The 23,547-nt window shown below is 46.5% G+C and overlaps 1 protein-coding gene and 1 long non-coding RNA gene across 2 annotated transcripts in view; both read left to right on the plus strand.

Moving 5' to 3' along the window:
- The first annotated feature begins 3,520 nt into the window (after nucleotides 1-3,520).
- On the plus strand, nucleotides 3,521-4,827 carry LOC119440623 (uncharacterized). The gene is made up of 3 exons (XR_007465699.1): nucleotides 3,521-3,819; nucleotides 3,960-4,079; nucleotides 4,651-4,827. It is a non-coding gene; the product is annotated as an uncharacterized LOC119440623 (long non-coding RNA).
- Nucleotides 4,828-16,479: 11,652 nt separating this feature from the next.
- LOC119442346 (lysosomal acid glucosylceramidase-like) overlaps nucleotides 16,480-23,547 on the plus strand; it is a 46,564-nt gene continuing 39,496 nt past the window's right edge. The window contains 1 exon segment of the mRNA XM_037707187.2: nucleotides 16,480-16,787. The gene's annotated coding sequence lies outside the window, so the exon portion shown is untranslated.

The raw sequence follows: 23,547 nt of genomic DNA on the forward strand, positions 1-23,547 counted from the left end.
ATCTCGTAATCATCAATTGCGTTGGAGGTCGTTCACCAATGGTCCCATTAGGTAAGCTCTCCCAACCAAGACCTATAAAGAACGCAGAAGATGAAAATATCCAACTCAAGAGATCAGATAGAATTCGCTGATTAGAAATATATTCTGTAGCAGATAGCGCGCTTCTGCTTCTTCAGGTGAATCACATGAATTGGCGGACACTATTTGCGCGATAAATCACTATGTCCAATTGTATAATGAAGAATGTTTGGATAGTTAAAATATTAGTTAGTTGCTCCAGGGCAGATATTGCAATTGGCTAATTTAAGCCTGGAAAAAATTAACCTTTTGCATAGCTGCCGATGATAGCGCATTTCCACTCGTTCAGGGAAAAAAAAAACAGAAAAAAAAACAAGGAAGTACCACACCCAAACACAAGCCAATAAGCAAACGGTATGGTGATTCAAAAAAATTATGTCAGGCTCCCTGATTGACACAACGCTCAGTACAGACTTCCGCGTATATAGAGCAAAGTAAATTGCAGATTTCTGTGGGAGTTTTTTGCCGCACAGTGGAATTAATTAAGCTGACTGTAATGATCGCCTCAACATAGGAAAGGAGTATGGGTGAACGGAGTTTCTTTCCAGATGTTCACTCGTTGCGGAGAAGCCAGAGTCGACGAATCGTTCCCAGCGAAGCGTATGGCGGCAGGGGAAGCTCTTGAGGAACGTCACTTGCTCCATGCAAGGGCTACGCAACTTGCTAAATTATGAAGCACACTGACATGAAAAATAGGTTGGGCACACTGTACCATTTCGCCTGAGGCCGGCAGCAGTTACGTTCGCACGGCAGTAAGTGTATCGCATAGAGGAAGACGGCAGAGGGAACTCGAAGTAAAGTTTTTTTTGACATTATCACTAGTTTATTACCACGGCTATTTAAACAATCCTAGCAGGAAAATAATTTCTGAGAGACCGTTTTTAAAGATTTAGAGGGAGAGAAAGAGAGAACGGGAGAAGAAAGTTTGATGAAAGGAAAGCGGTGAGGTTGGTCTAACAAGCATGTCTGGCTTGCTACTCCGCACTGGTATAAAGTGAAAGGAGCGACATAAGAGAGTAGAAGAGCATGAGGAATGATCACGAAACAGTACAACAAGCTCAGCAGCTGCTGCCCGGTGCCCTACGTATTGTAGTGCTCCTGACAATTGTACAATAAGACAGAGACTATAGTATGATATTGTCACCTGTAGTAGTGGGCATAGGGCAAGCGCAGAGGCGCAAGAAGAAAGAAGTGCGCGTGCTAACCGCCCCGCTCGATAGCTGCCTCTCGCTGCCGTTTTCGCCAGAGCCCCAGCCGCTCCCAATAAACGTCGTCAGCCCCTTTTGAAGACCCGTGGCAAAGTGGTGGAGGTGCTGGGTATTTATCACTCATGCCACAGACTCCTCCTGGGAGCAGAAGCACCAGCCCTGTGTTAGTCGATACTCCCGTCCATCGGACCAGCCGCAGGATCCGGGGACTGCCCCCTGAAGACACCGTAGTGCTTCAGACTACCTCAACCGGTATGGAACGTGCAATGACGAACCGGTATACACTTCAGAACCCGCTGGCGCCGAAGTCGTTCCATGGCGACATCTTCGAAGACGTCGAAGACTGGATGACCGACTTCGAGCGCGTCGCCGAATACAACGAATGGGACGACGCGACTAAACGTAGGAATGTCTACTTTTGCCTCGAGGACGGCGCGCGTACATGGCTTCAAAACCGTGAGGAGCAACTGACGTCGTGGCGCGAGTTCCGCCGTCATCTACTGACACTTACGCCAGTCCTGATCGCCGCGAACGAGCCGAACGAGCAATTCAGGTCCGCGTCCAGCTTCCCAACGAAAGCGTTACCGCGTTCGTTGAAGATATGACGCGCCTCTTCAGACGAGCAGACCCTGGAATGACCGAGGACAAGAAGTTGCGTCACCTGATGCGAGGGGTGAAGGAGCAGCTCTTCGCTGGTCTGGTGCGCAATCCTCCGCAGACTGTCGCCGAATTTCTATCCGAGGCGGTCAGTATGGAGAAGACGCTTCAGCAGCGCTCTAACTTTTACGAGCGGCAAGTGAACGCGACTACGGACATGTCCACGGCCATCGGAAGCCACAATGACAACCTTCGAGACCTCATCCGCACCGTTGTGCGCGAAGAGATACTGAAGGTTTACGGCACCCCACAAGCCACGGTGAGCTCCATTGCGAGTGTAATAAGAGATGAAGTGCACCAAGCGCTCCGGTCCACCGTTCCTTTTTCCAACACCGCGCCTGCACCTTCTGTACACCATCGTGCGACCTACGCAGAAGTCTTGCGACAGCCTGCTTCGTCCCCGCCGCTGTTTGTTCAAGCCGCTCATCCGAGTGCACTCCCACCAGCCCAACCGGTGCCATACATCGAGGAACGACGCACGCCTCCACCGTTTCCCCATGCCGCTTCTCCGGTTGTGCTTCCGCAAGAGCGACCAGTGCATTACGCCGATGATCGACGCATGCCCCCTCGGAAGTCAGAGGTTTGGCGCACTCCGGATCGCCGTCCTCTGTGTTTCCACTGTGGTGAGGCAGATCATTTGTACCGCCAGTGCCCATACCGACGCCTCGGGTTGCGGGGCTTTTCTGCCTATTCGCCGCCACCCCGACTGGGCCAACGACCTCGGGACATTGAGGATTATCTGGCTCAGCAACGCATGCCGCCGCCTACCGGGCGGCAGTCACGCTCGCCGTCGCCAAGGCGATTTTCACCATCGCCCCAGCGGTATTCGAGCGGACGGTCGCCAAGTCCCCGCCGGGAAAACTAACTACAGCGACCTTTGGGTACGAGGCCGCTGGCAGTCGACGCGCTGAAGACCTCCGATCGACGCGAGTAAACAAGGGTACCGGTACGCCATCAACTGAACGGAATGACCGGCTTTCGCTCGACATACCGGTGGTGATCGACGGTTACGCGGTTAGCGCTTTAGTGGACACCGGAGCGGACTATTCTATATTAAGCGGGAAGATGGCGACGTTTCTGAAGAAAGTAATTACACCTTGGCATGGCTCGCAGATTCGTACGGCTGGCGGTCACGTCGTTACTCCACTGGGAACCTGCACGACAAGAGTTCGGATTCGAGGATCGACATTCGTGGCGAGTTGCCCTGTCCTACGCGAATGCTCCCGCGACGTCATTCTCGGAGTTGACTTCCTGCAGGAATACGGCGCTGTTATTGACTTACGGGGCGGTGTAGTCACCTTCTCAGCCGACCAAGCAATCGACGCAAACGACGACAATCGACGTGATGACGCGCTACGTGTTTCCGCCGAAAGTGTTACGCTTCCTCCACGAGCCAGTGTTCTAGTCGAAGTGATGTGCGGTGGAATGCGCGAAGGTGGAGTGGTCGCAGAAAGTAACTTAGCGCATCTACTGACACAAGGTGTTTGTGCGGCCAGGAGTGTGCTACAGCTTCGTGATGGCCGATCTAAGTTGCTAGTCACCAACTTTAGTAATGAGCATCGACACCTATATACACGCTATATAATTAATATCCAGAATATATATACTTGCTATGTAAATATACAAACACTATACTGGTCGCCTTACAAAATTAGGAGCTTGCTGAAAGATCTCTGACAGGATGCAAACGTGTATCATTCAATGACTTGCAGAACCTCAACCACTGGGCTAGTGGTTGGACGGACTGGAACCTGGCCTTAGATACAGAAGGAGGCCCCAATTGGGCTAAATACTTCGTTGACTCGCCCATCATCGTGAACGCCACAGCTCAGGAGTTCTACAAGCAGCCACTGTACTACGTTCTAGGCCACTTTAGGTATGCCATGCGTCTTTCTGGAAAGTTTGTTACACAATTTTTCCCGCTCTATGCGTACAAATATCCTGTGTATAGCTTGGGTACATTTCATTCTTCACAAGAGTTGAAGCAAATGAGATGTGCTATTCATTCTCCCACAGTAAATTCATCCCAAGAGGCAGTGTCAAAGTGGACGCGCGCATGAAGGAAGGTTCAGAAAAGCTCGAGTACGCAGCCTTCATGACGCCAGCATCTACAATCGTTGTGATCATCCTCAACAAGTGAGCCTACGTATTCTTTGGTCTATATTACTAGAACTAAGCCCATAGATTCTAGGTGTTTTTATTGGCAGATCTATTATAGCATATGCGCGATTTTCTTGATAGGATCGTGATGCGAGCCTGTACGTAATAAAACAAGAACGCCGAACAAAAGAGAGCATTTTTCTGTATCAATTACGCGCGAAAATAACATTAAATTATCAAAATACATTGTAAAGCACTACAAAACATTCTTTAGAGGCGAATGAACATGACGATAAACTTCACTAAGCGTCGTAATTAGGCAGCTGAAATCGCCGCGAGGCAGCCCCATATTGCAGACTCCTGCATTGGCCTATGCGCCTTAAAGCAATGTCGTTGATGGAGCTCGCCCTCAGCGAATCATAAACGTTGAAAGCAACTACTCTCGTGCTAAAGACTGTCTAGGTCCATGGGTAAGACATATGGAGGTGTATAGCACGTGCTCCTTGTTATAACTGGCAATGACATTTTTGCTGTCTTTATTCACTTCGTGATATTTAATGCTTGCTCTTTATCTGTGAAACATTGCTCTTTATTTGCCGTCTTTCAGGGGTGACGAACCTGTCAAGCTCAGAATCAACGACGTGCTTGGCATTGCCAGCATCCAGTACACCATCTACGAAAGGTCGATAACGACGTTTATATGGGAAAACGAGAAGCAGGCAAAAGATCAGTCTAATCTCCAAAGAAACTTCCAAATAAACAAGACAATAGGACAGTTTTTATAGTTACAGCAGAAATCTTTAATAGTGACCCATCATCACCATCGCGACATAAATAAATCCGACTGCACTAGCGTGTAGTCGGATCCTACACATTGTCGTAGTAACCATCAATTTCGTCATAACGACACCACTTTCTGCCGGTAACCGGACGTCATGTTGATATGAAGCTCGGAAAAAACGGGAACACAGATAAACCTGCTGTACCTATTTTTTTCGTTCTGAACTGGCGTATGGCGCTTGATCTTTGTTGCCGGTATGTTGTGGATGTAATTGAGGCGCTAATATTGGTTGATCAATTTCGGGGTATCACTGTAATTTTGCTTTCATTCGATAACGCAGTGTACAGAATGGCCGTCACTCCAATGAGACGTCGCACTGACTCATAACATCGCGCAAAAGTTACAGTAGTATCTACGAGAGAGAGGAACCAAGAATATGCCCCCCCCCCCCCCCCCCCCTAGCTGGTTCGTGCGCTCAACACTCGTACTTTACTGCGGATGGAAGTTAATGCCACATAACAGGTCAAAGCTCCCCCCCCCCCCCCCCTCCCAATTGTGGTCTCGTATTGCTGATTTCCAGACTCGACAAGGCTTTGGGATCGCCCCTCCCCCCCTTCATTCCACTGCCTTCCGGACTATTGACATATATATGCGAGTTCGCATCCGTATGTATGTATGTATGTATGTATGTATGTATGTATGTATGTATGTATGTATGTATGTATGTATGTATGTATGTATGTATGTATGTATGTATGTATGTATGTATGTATGTATGTATGTATGTATGTATGTATGTATGTATGTATGTATGTATGTATGTATGTATGTATGTATGTATGTATGTATGTATGTATGTATGTATGTATGTATGTATGTATGTATGTATGTATGTATGTATGTATGTATGTATGTATGTATGTATGTATGTATGTATGTATGTATGTATGTTGTCTGGTGACAGACCATCACTACCAGTGTGTCGTGTACATTTAAATATAGACCTTTCTCTGGGGCTAGTTCGCTCACTATAAACAGATGCAGTTTGTGTCCTAGCCATCTGTTGCCTCAAGACACACCGCGTCGCCTTCTGGAGGGTCGGAATCAAGAATACTTCTGTACTTTGATTTCGGTACACGTTAAAGTACACCAGATAGTTGAAATGAATCATGCGCCTCAGCACTACTGCGTCCATCCTGACCCACTGTGACAGTTTGAGGACGTTAAACACCGCATTTCTTGATTGTGGTGTGTCCATTCTTTTTTTTTTCTTTGGCCAACTGCGGCATTCTCACAAGGATCTTAGCACTAAAAGCTGATCATGCAGCTCACAGTGTTTTGTGTTCACAGTGGAGAAGCATCGAAAAAAGATGCACCACTGGCTGTTTTGTTAACTCTGTTTTTATGTAGCTACTATCCTCCCAGGTTTCCTTTATCCTTGTTTCTTTCCACCAAAACTCCTAATAAATAAAAATGGGTTACGAGCGTTTATGGTAGGCGCTGTCAAGTCATGAACGGCAGCTCATCAAAATTCTCGGGTAAAAAAAATTATGCATATCCCACGCACTGTGGAGAAAAGGAACTTGCAATGAAGAGAAAGGTGGGGAGGTTTGCTGGAAGAGCGCGTCGATAGCCTGCTACTCCTCACCGGGGTAAGGACGAAATGGAAGAGACATAGAAAGGGAGAGGTATATGGAAAGTGATGGTGCTACAGTACAATGAGTAACTTATTTATTTATTTATTTATTTATTTATTTATTTATTCGTTTATTTATTTATTTATTCGTTATTTATTTATTTATTTATTTATTTATTATTTATTTATTTATTTATTTATTTATTTATTATTTATTTATTTATTTATTTATTATTTATGTCAAAAGCTGCTTTGCCGTGAAGGCATTATTGCAGGGGGATGATGTACGTATACAAAAACATAAATGCCATGCGCGTAAAGAAAAAACATGTTTACAACAAGGAATAAAAGCATAACAGTATTCTCGTTAAACAAAAATGTCACAGTTTCGCCCTAAGGGCGAAGCAATGAATGCGATAGCAACACAGCAATGTCATACGAAGTAAGGTGAGCGGCTTTGGTAGCAATATGAATTGTAGTAAACATGAGCTGATTAAGTAATCAGGTGTGTAGACCGACATGAAGAGAGACTCGATGACCACGAGAAGGCGCGTGTGAAACGGTGGTGTTGATGAGAAGCGCTTCCCGTGGGCAGCGCGTGCGAAGGGACACACCTGTAGCGCTGCACTGCCGATCCGGGCAGCATTACATGTGTAGCGTGCGTTGGAAAATGTGGCCCGACTATTACTAACTGAATGAACAAGCGTGGTGTGAGCGCGCACAAACAAACAGGAATAGATCGCACTGAATGACTGCAGACAACGACTGTCAAAACGCTGGCAGCAAGCGCATACGCTGCAGCGGGCGAAGGTACGTACGGTCTATCGCTTCAGCAGAAACTGAGCGGCGAATGCACAGTGCACAAAGGTCAGAGCCGTGTGGAGATAAGAGACGGTGCGGTCGAGCGACGAGCGCGGTTGTTGGCAGAGTAGAAGTGCCCCCCCCCCCCGCTCCCTCCGGCGCTGGCTTCCCGCTTCCTTGCTTGCGCGTGGAAGAGATAGGAGACGGTGCGGGCGAGCGACGAGCGCGGTTGTTGGCAGAGTAGAAGTGCCCCCGCTCCCTCCAGCGCTGGCTTCCCGCTTCCTTGCTTGCGCGTGGGAGATTGAGTGCGTTCGCTCTCCGTGATAGCGCGCGTCCCCTCACGCTTCCGCTCGGGCATACGGCGCGCGGCGAAGATTTTATCTATACGGAACCTCACAGTGACGGCGACGGCAGAAATCCGGTTGAAGTGTCCATATAATTGCTATCGCAATAATAATGTTATCCACGAATCATCGGAACTCTGCGTTGGACTAGCAACCTTCGATTTCCACTCACGCAAAGTGAGGGACCGGGTTCTGAGAGCGGCAAAAAAGCAGAGGTTGAACACGTCCACCTTGGGATTCAAGGATAGTTCGCCAGTGTTCGTGAATGAGCACCTTTGTCCAGCAAATAAGGTACTTTTAGCAAAATCACTGAATGCAAAACGCGAAAAAAATTGGAAATTCGCCTGGGTGTCAGACGGCAAAGTGTTAATGCGCAAGACAGAAAATTCGAGGGTTCTGCACGTGACATGCGCGGAGGACCTCGAAAGAGTACAGTAACCGATCGAGATGATTAATAACGCAGAAGTTGAAAGGGCGTGGCTCAAACATAAAAACATATCAATGTTCCATTGCAATATCCGCAGCATAAAGAAAAATCTCGACCAGCTACTAATCTATTTGTCACAACATTCATTTCAATACGATATAATCGCAATAACAGAAACATGGCTAAAGGAAGATGAGTGCGTAAATATACCTGGATATGTGATGTTGTCACAGCCGAGAGCGCATGCGACACGTGGCGGTGGAGTAGCCATGTTTATCAGGAACGAGCTCAGTTTTCAGCGTCTAACTGATATCTCGAGCACTCAGCAATCTGCGGAAACTCTATTTGCGACGATTGAATGTGGTGTCATAGCCGGTGTAGTATATCGCCCCCCAAGCTCAAGCGTAGATGACTTCATATCTGTCATGGAAAGTGTGCTGCATCAATGTGTTACCTCGCATTCTCAGATAATAATCTCTGGTGACTTCAATATAGATCTGCTAAAGGATCAGTGCCACGACTACTTGTTCCTCCTACAATCATTTAATCTTAGAAATGTTATAACCAAACAAACACGTTTTTCGGAAACTTCTGCCACACTTATTGATCACATGCTGTGCAGTCTTGATACTAACGTAGAAGCTGGTGTCTATGATTTTGCAATTGCTGATCACCACCCGACTTTTCTTTTCATGCCACAATCGTACTTGCATCATACTCGTAGAACAGAAAAGTTGCTCCCGAGATTTCACACACGCGTTAATTATTCACAAGTACGCACCATCTTGCAACACACTATGTTCGAAACGCTGTATAACGACGACATACAAGTAGAATGTGACAACATTATTTGCAGTATCACGAATGCAATAAAGCAGTCATCGTACACGTGCACACGACGTAGGTATGATCACGCCATATGTCCCTGGATAACACAGCCTATTCTTGCACTACTGAAGAAAAAAGATTATTATCACAATAAGCTAAAGTTAAACAAAACAAATGTATATTACAAGGCTCAATTCAAGTACTTCAGAAATCAGTCAGTTGGGCTAATGCGTAAATCTAAAAGGGCATATTATGCACGTATCGTTGCCCACTGCGATACAAAACAAACGTGGCAAATGGTCAAGTAAGTGACAGGGCTCGATAGCAAAAAGAAGATTCTCCCTGACAACGTCACAGCTAGCCTTACAAATGATTTTAATGATTATTTTGCCACGGTTGGCGAAAACATTACGAAACAATTTACTGCTGAACGGCCCATGACTTACGTTGAAAGATGTGAAAACAAATTTAGCTTTCAGGTCATAACAGAAGAGCTGGTGACGTCTGCTATAAAAAATGTAAAGCTGAACAAAGCCACAGGGATTGATGGTATACAAGCTAGGGTACTGAAAGACAATCCAGATATTCTGAGTGCTCCACTTTGTCATTTATTTAACCATTCATTAAATGCGAATTACTATCCAGATGTATTAAAAATGGCCAAAGTTGTACCAGTATACAAAACGGGCAACCATAATGTTCTCGGCAGCTACAGACCGATATCCGTATTGAGTATAGTAAACAATGTCTTTGAAAAATTAATCGCTCAACAGCTTAAGGACTTCCTTAGCAGGAATAACATAGTTTGCCCGGAACAGCATGGTTTCGTCCCAGGGAAATCCACATCAACAGCTGTCCTTACCTTATCTCAAATACTCAATTCTGCCCTCAACCATCAAAAGATTGCTATTGGAATTTTCATCGACATAAAAAAGGCATTTGATACCATTTGTCACTCGACACTACTGAAAAAACTGAAGTGCTATGGTATTACTGATAGCCCTCATGACTTCTTATCCAGTTATCTCACATCGCGAAAGCAGAAAGTACTAATTGACGGTTTTCTATCCGAATCTAGGAATGTCACATGTGGTGTACCGCAAGGATCCGTATTGGGTCCCATTTTATTCGCTCTATACGTTAATGATTTCCCGCGGATTCTACAATCGTCTAAAGCATTAATGTATGCGGACGATACTGTAATTTTATTCACAGGTAGTTCACTTGAAACCTTACAGTATACAGTATCTAATGAACTACAAGCTGTTTCAATGTGGTTTCGTGAAAACCAACTGTTGCTAAATGCCGATAAAACAAAATGCGTTATTTTCCATTCACGAATGAAAACTCTGAACAACGTTTCAATTAGCATATCATTAAACAATCGGACCATTGAATTTGTTCCGACTATTAAATATCTAGGCATTATATTTGATAGTAACGTTAACTGGAGAGACCAAATCAGTACCGTTTGCAAAAAGTTGTCATTCAGCTGTTACACTCTCATACGAGCACGTCAATACTTTGATTTGACATTGCTGCGAACAATATATTTTAGCCTATTTCACTGCCACCTTAGCTATTGTTGCGAGTCGTGGGGCCAAACGTACATAGCATACCTTACTCCGTTATTTCGATTACAAAAACGGGCTGTTCGTGCGATTACTTTCTCCTCGGTGCGTCATCCCTCTAATCCTCTATTTCAGAGGCTGCGTATACTGCCGTTTACTGACATACGGAACTACAAGATTTCCTGCTTAGTAAATAAAATACTAAACACAAACACACCTCTGCCGCGTACCATTTTCACGTTTCCGTCGGTAAACACACGGCATGCACGCAATGGTAATCTTAATCTTCCTTTATGTTCGAATGTGTACGGCGAAAGGTTAATTCAATTCTCTGGTGTTAAGCTATGGAACAATTTTCCTCTTGAAATAAAACTCGCAAGAAATTTTGACTTTACATGCAAATGCCACTACTTAACTTACCAAGCACGTTCTTGAGATTTTTATATTAAAAAACTATGTGTATGTTAATTTGTTGTTTTTTCTTTGTTATTTCTTTTTTTTCGTTTTCAGCGCAGTTCTGTGAATATATATAGTATTAACCGCTTATGTATGATACTTTCGCTACTTTGTTTGTATAAGACTGTTAATTATTGCAATACATTTTTCTTGTATTGGACCCATCACTAGCCGCTTTAGGCTATGGGACTAAATATCCTTGTACGCATCTTTTATATTATTGTGTAATAAAATTACCCTTTGATTGATTGATTGATGCTACGTGGAAGCGTGTTCCCCTGCGATGGGGTGCATGGGAAAAAAAAGAAGACTTCAAATTTGTCGTCAATACGTACGATACCTCATTACGGACCTTAAAGGATCCCTGCAACAACGTTTTCGGGTCGCCATCTATTTGCTCTTGATCGATACTCAGCATGACATAGAACACAGAGCAAAAGTAATTAGGAAAATGGACCCACACAAATTCAAGTTATCGGTCATAGAAAATTCGAAATACAAGCAACGTGAGAGCCACCATCCACTCGAATTATTGCGGCTTTCCTTCTCCCATAGGGCATACGGTTACGGTGGCTAGATGAGTCACGGCCGCCTGGATCGGCGCGCGCAACCCCGCCGCGCGCGCGTCGTCTGCTACAGTGTGTGTTGTTGTTGCGCGCCGGCTGTATTTAAAATAATTCGTTTTCACAGTGATGGGTAAATTATGTTGAGTTAGTGTATAAGAGCGCGATGTTTCTTGCTGCAATGAGTAATTTTCAAGAGCGGTCATATATATTGTCTGTTAACACGCTGACGGCACGGTGCGCTGCGCTCACTGTCACGATAGTTCTCCGAGTTTCTGTTATTTCCTTAGACGTTTAAAGAGCGAAGTGAAGACTGCGGATGATGTTCGTGAATACAAAGCTTGTGAGACGCGCACCATATCTTGAAATCGATCAGCAACACGGCTCCTACCTTTCTATGTGATGTGCTTTCGCCACTGAGTTTCCGTTGAAGCGATAGACCGCATGAACCTTCGCTCGCTGCTGCTGGCGCGCTTGCTCACGCCAGCGTTTTGATAGCGGTTGTGTGCGGTCACACAAACAACGCGCAGAACTGTTGTCAACGGAGGCGGCGTTTTGCCCGCATTCGCACCGAACGCGCGCGGCATTGGTGACGTGTTTATGAAGAACATGCCAACCTTTGCCGTACACCCTATGGCGGTGTACCATAGTCTCTGTGGTCACTAAATTAATAAAAACCACCGGATCATATATATTTCTCATTCTTTAATAGTTCAAATTACACCATCACATCTTAATAGTCATAATTCGAAATACATAATTCCCACCATAGTATAGCTTCGCTGGTCTTCCATCTCCACCCCAGTGGAAGGGCTGACAGTTTTTTTTTTTCCATAGAGTTTCTCACTATATTACCTAGAGGGAAATCTGGCACTGCTGCGCATGGAATGCATGGGAATGCCGGTATATGGTGGCTTCGGATTGACATCGTTGTCGGAGAGCCAGGACACTTGAAGACGCGCCTGGCTGGCACCATTCTGTCTGTTACAATGGCTCGTTTCCTACTAAAACAGCATGTAAAGATCTGCTCTAACTTTATTATTACACAAAAAATGTTTTGTTTATTGATTATGCACAGCTGGTGAGTAAACTTCATTGAAAGATGTAATGTGGGTGAATGAAAACGCTCTATAAAGATTTTTGTAGAACGCGTTATCTGTGCAGCCATTACCACGTATTAGACGAAGCCTCGCTCAACACCAGCCAACACCAGCCAACACAAGCCTCGCACACCCATATACCGTCGTGATACCGTCATTCCCGTGATGGCATAGCGCCCGTAAGAAAACTCCCATAGACAGTGGCGCCAGATTTAACCTCTAAGCAATATTGTGAGAAACTTTGTGCTTTCTCTCTCTTCCGCAAAACTTCTCTATCTATATATACATTGTACCGCCACCTATGCCTCTTACGGATCCGGTCGTATCGATCTCTTCCATGATTTTTTCTACCAATACATTAAACGTCTCTTGCTTATCTCATCTGCTGACCAGTTAATGTTTCCGCCTGCTTTAAAATCCAAGCGCTTCTGGAAGGTGTACGTTACCTATGGGTTTAACTACATTTGCCTTCTATTAGAATGTGCTGAGTATAGTCTCCGGATATTTGCTGCAACAAACACATGCTTCATCTTGTGAATATTTGCTCCGGTATGTTTTTGTCGTTAGATAGCCAGCTCGAGGCTCAAATAGCAAGGCCCTGCCCTTTGTGTTATCGTACAGATTTTGCCGCCTAATTTCTTTCTTCCCATTCTTGTTAATCTCCATGTTCGTTTTATTTCCTGTTCCTTCCACCAATGCACTATCTGTGTTTCTCTCACTTTCTTTTTGATGACTAGATCCTGGTTGCCTATTCACACTCCCAATTACCCTGTACTTGGTTATCAACTTTCTTGACCTCTTCCTCCATAGTGGGTCGCCGCTGTTATATATGATCGGCTTGGAATTCGACCGCTCAACTGTGGGAAACATTCCCGCGTGCTTTCCCGCGTCAGGGTAATCGCCTTCATTCCTGAGAGGCTGTTATCATCTTCCTGGAAACTCGGATCTCTCAAGTGGGGGAAACATGCCCGCGCGCTTTCCCGTGTCGAGGTAATCGCCTTCATCCCCGAGAGAGCGTCACCCCTCTACGCCCTGAGCAGACGCAAAGGCGAGCACCCAAAGAAGAAGGCACGAAGGAGAAGATGTCGTCGACTTGACAACCTGACAAAGGCACTGACACTTCCACAAGTTCCCCACATCGGCAACCACAAGGCCGCGAGGGGTTATTTAAGGCCGTCCTGGCCTCCGTGTTAGGCAGAACCGATCGAGACTCGAATAGTCTTGACCATGTACCAATGAAGTGGATACAGTCTTTTCGATTTTTCATCATCCCGATGCCCGCCTTCGTCGCCGTCTCCTGATTCTCGCGGTGACGATCCACCTCACTCGGTCGAGATCGTATCACCGCTTTTCACGCACAGAGACTTGTGGACTTTAGCCGCCCATTTTTTTCGCCGCGCGCCGTATGCCCGAGCGGAAGCGTGCGGTGACGCACGCTGTCACGGAGAGCGAACGCACTCAATCTTCCACGCGCAAGCAAGGAAGCGGGAAGCGAGCGCCGGAGGGAGCGGGGGAGGGGGAGGGGGGGGGCGCATTTCTACTCTGCCAACAACCGCGCTCGTCGCTCGCTCGCACCGTCTCTTATCTCCACACGGCTCTGACCTTTATGCGCCGTGCATTCGCCGCTCAGTTTCCGTTGAAGCGATAGACCGCACGTACCTTCGCCCGCTGCGACGTATATGCGCTTGCTGCCAGCGTTTTGACAGTCGTTGTCTGCAGTCATTCAGTGTGATCTATTCATGTTTGTTTGTGCGCGCTCACACCACAGTTAGTAATAGTCGGGCCAGATTTTCCAACGCACGCTACACATGCAATGCTGCCCGGGTCGGCAGTGCAGCGCTACAGTGTGTCCCTTCGCAAGCGCTGCCCACGGGAAGCGCTTCTCATCAACACCACCGTTTATCTAGTCATCAGGCAAGGCCATGAGGATGAGCAGCGCGCTCTGATGACGCGTCACTTCCGGTGAACGGTAATGGCGGCGTTTGTTTCAGCTTCGGTATCAAAAACCGCTGTTTTTGCGAGCTTTTTGAGGCTCTACTGCTCGTATTTCAAACGACAAATTTTGCACGGCTTCTCCTTTGTGTGTACACTATCTTAAACTAGGCTTTTTACGTGATCCCGAACTGTATTGCAGTTGGCCTGTAAGTGCATGGTCAGGACGGCTCGATATAAAATTTACACGAGCTAGACGTTGACCAATACGTGGTTGTGCACTGTACAGAACATTCTCGCGCATATACACTACACATGCTCTCATTCAGACCACACACGTTCTAAAGATGAGCGTCTAAGCCCGTCTCACACGGTAAGTTCAGCGAATATTTTATGACACAGTGGGCATTGTCAACGTGTTTCCATGCGCCTAAAATGTTCTCCTGAAAGGGGTGGGAGTCAAGATGGTCTACAGAAACTTGACTGTCTTTTGCTCAGCCGCATATTGAGGGCACACGCAAAGTATGTGGGTTATTGTCTCCCGAGTGTGACAGACACAGCAGTCAGGCTTTCGTTCCCGTGCGGCAGGGTGAAAATATTGGGACCTGCACGTAACGGCAAGCTGTAATCGATGAAATATTGTTTTCAGGTCTCCCCACTGACGAAGGAGCGCACAACATAGCAGGTTCTGCGCGCCAAGCACCGTTGTAGCTCTCTTGTAAATTTGCTCCCACTGACCCTTTTCAGTTAAAATTGACTTCCGAAAAAGTAACCGCATGGTCTAGGTTTTTTCTTTTTTATGCCGAAAACGCTCAACTTCAGCCATAACATATTTGGTCATGCTGCTTTTCTGGCTGTTTGTGAGCTACACATTTATTTTAGGTCAATTCATTTACCAAGCTTAGGGTGTACGTTAAAGAAGCCCAGTGGTTCGTAATGAAGCTGGAGTCCCTGACTAAGGCGTGTTTCATAACCCTTGCACAGCTTTTGGATGTCAAAACCCATCGTGCTGCGACTCATTCTGTCTTTGGACAATGGCGCTTGGTAGAATCTGTGCACATGCAGTCCCTACTACGCTCTACAGACCGATTAAGCGCTGGGTTGCAAAAAATTTCTAAAGCTCACACGAGTACTCCAATGCCACGTTCTCGCTTGACAGCAGGCCCCTCGGGCGAGCCGTATTTTGTAACAATTCGTTTTATTTTCCATTCTTCTCAATCGGTTCAGTCGCCGCAACGGCGCTGTTATTGCCCAACACGCGAATGACAAGAGGGATAGAATACGTAATTTATCACTAGACTATACTGTATACTCGTATAGGTAAGGTGGTGGCTGCAACTTGCTTCAGAAAGAAGCCATGGAACACTATATATGTATACGTTTGACGAACATGCAGGCATGCACAAGATACGGTAAAGCCTACGGTATTGTTTGTTCGGGAATTAAGTTAAAAAGAAACACATTGCAAGAGCTTGTGCACACAGCCTTTAAATGCACTCTTCGAGAGCGAATGGTTCGCACAACCATGGAGCATAACAAACCTATCCTAAAGGAGGATGCTCTGCATGCGTCGGCTCCGAGGAGGCTTGTTGTTTTCACAGATGCTGCGTGTATTTAAATTTGAGGCCAAACACACGCATTCTGCAAAAGTTCTAAGATGGAAAAACCTGGTCAGAATCTGGTCACCGGGGTACCTTTGCGTCATTTATGACCAACCCTCTCTACACTGGACTTAGTGCATTGTCCGATGCATGCCCAACTAAAGCAGTCTACCAGTCTGAACGTCACAGTGAGTTGCTTTGTTAAGCATCGCGAAATTGGTGCCCTGCATGCAGCGTATAGGTTGGACGATGTGCAAAGGCCGCACTATTGTTGCATTGTGAAACACGTCGGCAGTCAGTGCTTGCCAAGCACTCTTGCACCGCAACAATAACTTCCCAATATAAGGCAGCGTCGGTGGGATGCGTGCGCAGCGCTCTGACTAATTACAGAAATTCGGAAAGTCGTTAGAGACAGCTCGCTGCGATTTATGGCAAGAACTGTTGCAGTATTGTTGGCTGGGTAATTGCTTCGCTGAGGGTGAAGCCAAAGTGACCACGATATTTTGTTTTACAAAAAAAGAAAAAAACTGCTCATGAAGGAACAAAAGGTGATTGTGGCTGAGGATTATGATATTCAGCGTGCCTACGTAGTAGCTGGCCTTGCACAGCATTGACCCCTTTTTTAGAGCTTTACAATGTTTCTTCGTCTCCAAGGCACGCAGTGCTATGACATTCCAAATTGGATAACTGCTTCTTCGGCACAGGTGAGCCATAAACGTTTATCAAAAGCCGGTTTCTGTCATCATCTTGCAGTGTGGCGACAGCTAAAACGCGACGTAAGATGCTCTGCATTCTCTTGTTTTCAAATGTATCTAAATGTAACAATTACATGAATCCAAAATCCAAATGATGGCGAGAAATTCATAGCGCAGGTATACTCTTTTCTTGATCGAATTGATCGAAAGATTATTGATGAGTTAAATTTGCAATATTGGTGATATTATTAATAAACGAAAGTTGAAATGAAAAAGAGGAGAAGATAAACTTGGCGCCATGGAGTGTTAGCCAAACCGACAACATGTGCTTGTGCGTGCAATGCTCGGACAATTGAGATAAGGCGACGGCTATGCCTTCATCCAAGTTCCTAGCACATGTTTGTGCAACCATGGCTGAAAGCCTTAGCCAGAGCTGCTCGCGATCATTGCGGCGAATGTGCAACGCTTGTGAAACCGCAGATGTCACATTACGCATTATCTCAGGAGCCCGCGTATACTCGCATGCTACCACAAAACATCATCGCTACCAGATTCGGGGCATTCGCTATGCAATAAGCGAGATGATTAAGAATTCAGGGGCTTGGTTGTTACAGCGCAGTTGTTAATGGGAGGTCCGCTACGGTTGTCATGTGGAGGGGGGAGGGGGGGGGGGACGTGTGGTTGGTATCAAATGCTTGCTCAGGTAACAACAATATGGAGCCAACAGACAACGAAGACGAATTACGCGCTCCACACATTATTCTCATTTCAATGCTCTCAAACAAGTTCACGGACCTTTGAAATGATGAACCTGAAATAAATTAAAACCCAGAGTGGTGTGTTAAAAATGTTATATGAGGTTTGCTCATCAAATGTCATTCTTTGTTAGTGTCGATATCCAGAAACAACAAATTAGGAGACTAAAAATTATTAGAAAATTATCACCGCATACACAATTTGAAAATTATGTATGCGGTGATAGTTTTCCTTACAAGTATTGCTTTTAGTAGAGAAAATGTTAAGCGTCGCGTGCGCCTTCCCTTACAATGTATTAGTTCCCCGCCTTCTTAATATCACTACCCACATGACTTGCTCTTGTCACCGATGCAGGTGACACCTAGGAGCAAGCGAGGGGCGGCGACTACCAGTGTACAACACCTGTATTAATCACATATATTTGCAGCCTTCTTTCGAAATGAGACACCTTGTGCACCTTAATTAGCGACACCGAAGCCGACATCATCGTGTTGACTGAAACTTGGCTATCAGACAGAATAACAAATAGCGAACTATTACAATGTAACTACAGTTTCAATGTCTCTCGTCGCGACCGCGTTGATAGAGTAGGGGATGGTGCGTTTGTAGCTATCAATAAAAACATTGAATTTTTCTTGTTAACATTAACTCCAGTCTAGAGGTTGCCTAGTGGTGCCTGATGGCAGGGTTTGCAAAAATAATTAGAGGCGCATGTTATCATACCCTCGACAGCAAATGTGACTTTTAAGATAAAATTTATGACTGTTTATCCGAAATTTCATATCGCTTTCCTGGTACACCAACTTTCGTTCTTGTTGACTTCAACCATCCAAACGCCCAATGGTAGCACTTCTCCCTATCTTCTTACCCTGCTTCAGCCGAGGCTAACAGTTTTCTTGATGTTTGCTCCGAATTCAATTTCACCCAGTTAGCCAATCGTCCCATAAGAACCACACCCACCATGTCCTCTTTACTGGACCGAATTTTATCGACACATCCAGTTATGGCATCGCCAGGAACTCACCAGTCTTGCCTAAGCGACCATGACGTTCTGCAACTTGAATTTCTTTTGCCATATAGAAAATCGAAACGGCAAGTCAAATCTATCAAGGACTACGATAAACGCAATTATGACGCTATCAATGATGAGCTATCAAATCTTCTGGACAGTCTGCCTGACAGGTAATGGCTAACGAAATGTGGGCTTCATACGAACCTACATTCAAGCATTTAGTGCAGAGACATAGCCCGCTTAGAACCATTCATTAGCCCTCAAACGCCCCCCCCCCCCCCCCCCCCCCCCCCGCTATAGCAAATTTTAAGACGCCTTTCTAATCAGAAATGCAGTCTTTTTCGCTCCGCTCAAAAGACGCGCTAAATGCAAAATATAGGATTCATTTTGCGCCCGTGGTAAAGGAGTATGGCAGTGCTATACAATCGACTAAATTTACTTTTCACAATTCAACCGTGCCAGCCTTACTACAAAACCCTAAGCGCGTCTGGAGCGTGCTAAAGAGCGACACTCAGATGACTTTGACTCTAGTTAACACCTCAGGTAAGTTAGTCGTCGATCCCTTATGCGTCACTGTACTCAAAAACACGTTCAGTCTTTCATTTTGCAATGTTAGGATTCAATGCTATCCTATACTAACCAAATTACTTGTTATAACCAGTAAGTTGTATAGGTTCCTGGAGGCCGGCTCTGAAACAGATTCTACATTCCTAGGTTTGCCAAAGGATTTGATAAATTTAGTCACCAATTACTCTTACTAAAACTCATTCGCCTGACCATTGGCCCTTTAATCTTCAACTCGATAAGCGAATTTCTCTCAAACTGCACCCAACACGTGATTGCCAATGACTTTGACTCACTCGAGGGTTTTAGATGCACCTCAAGTATCCTTTTAAGCTCCCCTACTATTTCTTTATTTACATTAATGATTTGACACACCGTCTTACCAGTTCAGTTTGTATATTCGCAGCATCATCAGTTATTTCCAGGAAAATAACTGATGCTGCTGACATTACATCTCTTCAAACTGACCTCGATTACATAATCGCCTGGCATACTGAATGGCAAATGTATCCTAACACATCCAAATGTAAATTCATGAGAATATCCTGCTCTCAATCAACCACTCATAGCTATCAGGTCGGAGACAACTACTTCGATTATCTACACAGCTATAAATACTTAGCCATACACATTACCCACAATTTTTGTTGGAAGTTGCATACAGACTACACAACATTGAAAGCGAACGGCATGCTCGGATATCTAAAACGGAACTTTCCTCTCACGACTCCATTGCGTAAAAAAAAAGCTGTACACAACCTATCTCCGGCCTAAATCAGAATACGCTTCATCAATGTGGGACTCTGGTCTGAGAACTCTCACCAAGGCTTTAGATAGTGTCCTAAGCAAGTTTCATGCTCGGCAGTTATCACCGTACTGCGTGCGTCTCCGCCGTGAAAGCTACCCTGAAAACTCCTCTTCTCAGCTATGGCATAAAAATAACACGCCTATTCCTGTTCCATAATGCACTTTCACAATCAGATGCTATGTTCACGATGGATAACACTGGCCCAGTATATTCTTCTCTGGGTGCGCTATAATCTTAGAGTAACTGTTCCCTCCCACTATGCACACACAACCACTCATTTTTTTTTTTCACAGACTTACCGTGACTGCAATCATCTGTCGAAATCTATTATCTGTAGAAAAGACACGGATATATTTCGTAAACCGATTATTAATATTGTGGGCATTTCTTAGTCACTTCTTCGTTGGCTGCAGATGTTCATCATCTCATCGGCTTCGTCGTCTTCATCGCTTGTGAGGACTCATCTTGAAACTCATCTTGATCTTTGTCTCGAGTGTGATCGGTCCGCCGTGTCTTCGGGGTGTATTAAAGGTGGTGCTAACGCTACGTAACAAGCGGTGGAGGTTGCTCCTCGGTCCTCCGTCCTCTGCTCGCCCGCTCTACCTCCTGGAGCTTCGCTCAGGTCGCCGTTTGTGCCAGCTGTCCGCCAACATCCCGCAGGATGAGCCATCTGGCACTTCTACGTCTACAATCTCGGCTCCGCCTGCCGCAGCCTCTCCATCTTGTATCGTCAGTGGGCCCCAGCGCGACCCCCATCTGTTCGCTGGCTTTCGTGGTGAAAATGTGCAGGATTGGCTTGACAACTACAACCGGGTGAGTTCTGCTAACCACTGCGACGAGGTGATGAAGCTAGGCCACGTCTCCTCCTATCTCACCGGCGTAGCGAAGACTTGGTTTTTCAACCACTACATCGACCTCACTGACTGGAGTAGTTTCAAACAGCAGCTCCGACAAGTTTTTGGTACTCGGGCTGTTCGTTCCGCCATCGCGAAGAGGACACTCTACACTCACAAACAACTCGGCGAGTCATATACCTCGTATATAGAGGATGTCCTCGCTCTCTGTCGACGCGTCAATGCTTCCGTGGCCGAATCAGACAGAGTACGCCACATACTCAAAGGCATTGGGCCTCTCGCCTTCAATGCGTTGGCCATCAAGGACCCGGCTACCGTCGCTGATATTGTAGCTACGTGTCAGCGCCTCGACGAACTCGAAGCCGTCGGACACCCCTGACAAGAACCCTACCGCCCATCCCTCGTTGCGCGCAATGGTCCACGCAATCATACGCGAAGGGCTGCAGTCTCTTGGCTTCTCTGCAGGTCCCATTCCTGCCCACGCCCCCAGTGCCACTTTGCGTGACGTTGTCAAGGAGGAGTTGGTGTCAATGGCGGGTACTGCGTATACGGACCGTCTAGTCCCTAGACCCCCACCAACGTGCGCGCAAGTAGCCGAAGTTACCCCAGCCCTCGTGCCATCGATGCCTCCGAAACCAACGCAGACGCACTTGGCTTCGATGGCCACCAACACACCTAACCAACCTTACTTTACGCCATGGCGTCCAACCCTACCTATATGCTACTACTGTGGATATCGTGGCCACATCGCACGTTTCTGTCACCAGCGGCAGCAAGACGAGCGGCAGCAACGGGACGACTTTTCTGCTGCGGCCTCTTTTCAACGCCGTCCTTATGCTCCGCGTTCCGGCCGCTCTACATAGCCACCTGCAACGTCCGCGACGGCTCCTATAGCTACCGTCCTGCCAGACGCCGCTCGCCGTCACTCCGTCGCTCTACGTTGCCACTTCGACCAGCGTCTCCATTCGCCGAGCCTCTCCATTCGCCGATCCTCGCCCGGAAAACTAAATTATGCAGCTTTTGGAGGAAAAGCTGCATTGCTCGACAGGACAGAAATTCCTCCAGCGCGTCCTCATAATATGCTATCTGTTTTCGTAGAAGGAGTACGCGTGGAAGCCTTAATAGACACTGGTGCTAGTTTGTCAATTATTCACAGTGATTTGTGTTCGCGCCTCAGGAAAGTTACTACTCCTTATGTTGGACCTACGCTACTCGCTGCTCAAGGGAGCGCCATTCGACCTGCCACCATGTGCACTGTTTGTGTCTACATTGATAGAATTCTGCATTATGTACAATTCGCAGTGCTAAGTTCGTGTAACCAGCAGCTGATATTAGGCTGGGATTTTCTTTCTACGGCGTCCGCTTCCATCTGCTGTCGGAAACGTGTTCTACACATGACCGACCCCGCCTATTCGCTTCATACAGATGACGCACCACTTCGCTTGCTTGCTGCAGACGACACCGAGCTACTTCCTTGCCATCAGAGAATTGTTGCAATCACGTCGGATGTCATTGACCATGGTGACGTGTTCGTACAACCATCTGCGCACTGTCTCATAAGAGGGACAGTCCTTGCATCAGGGCTGGTCCGGTTTGAGAATGGCTCCGCATTCGTCTGCGCTAACAACCCGACATTCGAAAAATATCTGATCCCCAAGGGCACTACGTTGGCTTGCGTCACTAAATCCGAGCATCTCTCTTGTTTCTGTAGAAGCGGCTTCCTCTGAAGCTCCTTCTGTTGGACGTTCTGCATCTCTCTTTGCCCTTGAAGCTGCCATTAGTTCCGACCTGGCCTCTTCAGAGTCACAACAGTCGCTTACTTTTCTGAAAAAGTATGAAGCTTCTTTTGACGCGCATGCCACTTCATTGGGACAGACTTCCGTCATCACGCATCGGTTAGAGACAGATGGCGGGTCCATTGTTCGCCGTCGACCATATCGCGTCTCTCTCGCCGAGCGGAAAGTCATTGAAGAAAACGTCGACGACATGCTGCAACGGAGTATAATACGCTCCTCCGCTAGTCCTTGGTCATCCCCCGTCGTTCTAGTTCGGAAAAAGGACGGCTCTGTCCGGTTTTGCGTCGATTACCGGACACTCAACAAGATCACGCGCAAGGATGTGTGCCCTATGCCGCGCATAGACGGTGCATTGGATTCACTGCAGAATGCCGAGTACTTCTCGCGTCTTGATCTGCGTTCGGGCTACTGGCAGATACCTATGCTGGAGGACGATAAAGAAAAAACAGCGTTTTGAACACCAGATGAGCTCTACGAGTTCAATGTAATGCCATTCGGCCTCTGCAATGCACCCGCAACATTCGAGCGCATGATTGACATCGTTCTGCGTGGCCTAAAGTGGAAGACTTGCTTGTGCTATCTAGACAATATTGTTGTTTTCTCCTCCACCTTCTCTCAACACCTACAATGACTGGACGAAGTTCTCACGTGCCTTGCCAACGCTGGCCTACAGTTGAACACGAAAAAGTGTCGTTTTGCCAGCAAGACAATTAAGGTCTTGGGTCGCATTGTGAGCAAGGACGGCATTCGTCCTGATCCCGATAAGGTTTCAGCGGTTCTTCGCTTCCCTCACCCCGAACGGACCAAAGATTTCCGCAGTTTCCTTGGCCTCGCTTCTTATTTTCGCCGCTTAATACGTGACTTCGCCTCAATAGCCGCCCCGTCGCACAAATTACTCGGGACTGGTGTTCCCTTTGAGTGGTCTCGCGAATGCGTATCAGCGTTTACCCATCTGAAAAACTGCCTCACATCTGAACCA

The sequence above is a fragment of the Dermacentor silvarum genome, chromosome 2 (genome assembly GCF_013339745.2).
Source record: "Dermacentor silvarum isolate Dsil-2018 chromosome 2, BIME_Dsil_1.4, whole genome shotgun sequence".
In the NCBI taxonomy this organism is placed as follows: Eukaryota; Metazoa; Arthropoda; class Arachnida; order Ixodida; family Ixodidae; genus Dermacentor; species Dermacentor silvarum.